This window comes from Chinchilla lanigera, unplaced genomic scaffold, assembly GCF_000276665.1.
Source record: "Chinchilla lanigera isolate Chin_1 unplaced genomic scaffold, ChiLan1.0 scaffold00114, whole genome shotgun sequence".
NCBI classification, from domain to species: Eukaryota; Metazoa; Chordata; class Mammalia; order Rodentia; family Chinchillidae; genus Chinchilla; species Chinchilla lanigera.
In genome coordinates this window covers 5,587,489-5,588,618 of record NW_004955515.1, presented here as the reverse complement: position 1 = coordinate 5,588,618, position 1,130 = coordinate 5,587,489, and positions in this window count along the sequence as shown.

Genomic DNA, 1,130 nt, shown 5'->3' with positions numbered 1-1,130 from the left:
TAAAGACTTCCTCTTATGTGGAAAAAAACCTCATTGTTACGTGGGTGTGGTGGCCCAGGTCTGTAATCCCAGCACTCAGGAAGCTGAGGCAGAAGGATCTCAGCGAATTTGAGGCCAGCCTGAGCTATGTAGCAAGTTTAAGACCATCTCGAAATATATAGCGAGGGACACCCCCCTCAAAAAAAAAAAAAACCAAAAAAACCTAAATTGTTAGCTGTACTTCACATTTTACATATGATTCCCTGTGGTGTACAAAACTACTAATGGACATGTTTTACACATGAAACAGATTGACAGATGTTGGTGTTTTGCCAGAGTCCCACATAGGATGCTTTCACTTTGTAGAAAATTACTGCACCCATAAGGTTTTTGGGTTATATCTCTTTCATTCAAGAGAGTAGTGAGAGTGACCTGGAAGTGATAGGTTAATTCTAAATTCTGGGAAATTACTCAGACTTGCCTAGGTTAAATTAGGACCTCTTTTGTTTTGTTTTTGTTTTTTACTTTTGCACACAGGGAACCATTTCTTCCTTTTGAAAAAATAAACAGTTGAACAAATTTCCTTTGAGAGCAAATGGGCAGTTGAATTTCAGTGATTTAAGTAGTTTCAATTGTAAAATGCTATGCAGCCAGGCGTGGTGGCGCACGCCTGTAATCCCAGCACTTGGGAGGCTGAGGCAGGAGGATCATTACGAGTTTGCAGCCAGCCTGGGCTACAAAGTGAGTTCAAGGCCAACCTGAACTGCATGGCGAGACCCTGTCTCAAAAAGACAATCAATCAATCAATAAAATAAAATAAAATAAAATAAAATGCTATACAGTAAAGTTAAAGGGAAATCCTACAGAAATCATAAAAAATACATTTGCTACAGATGCAGTAATTTAAATTATAAGCCTTTCTGTCAGAAATTTTTTAAAGTAGCTGGAATCATTATGATTCAGGCAGATACTGTCAGGAGTGCCCCCAAAATGATATTCCCACTTTATAACTTGGGAGTGTCACAGTGGGTTAAATGTACACATACTATACTTTTCTAATGTAATTTGTGCATTAGCATTCTAGTAGCTGGCTGTGGCTGTCTGGGGGATAAAGAAGCAATCTTTGTGTTTAGCTACTTGGTAGTAGGAAT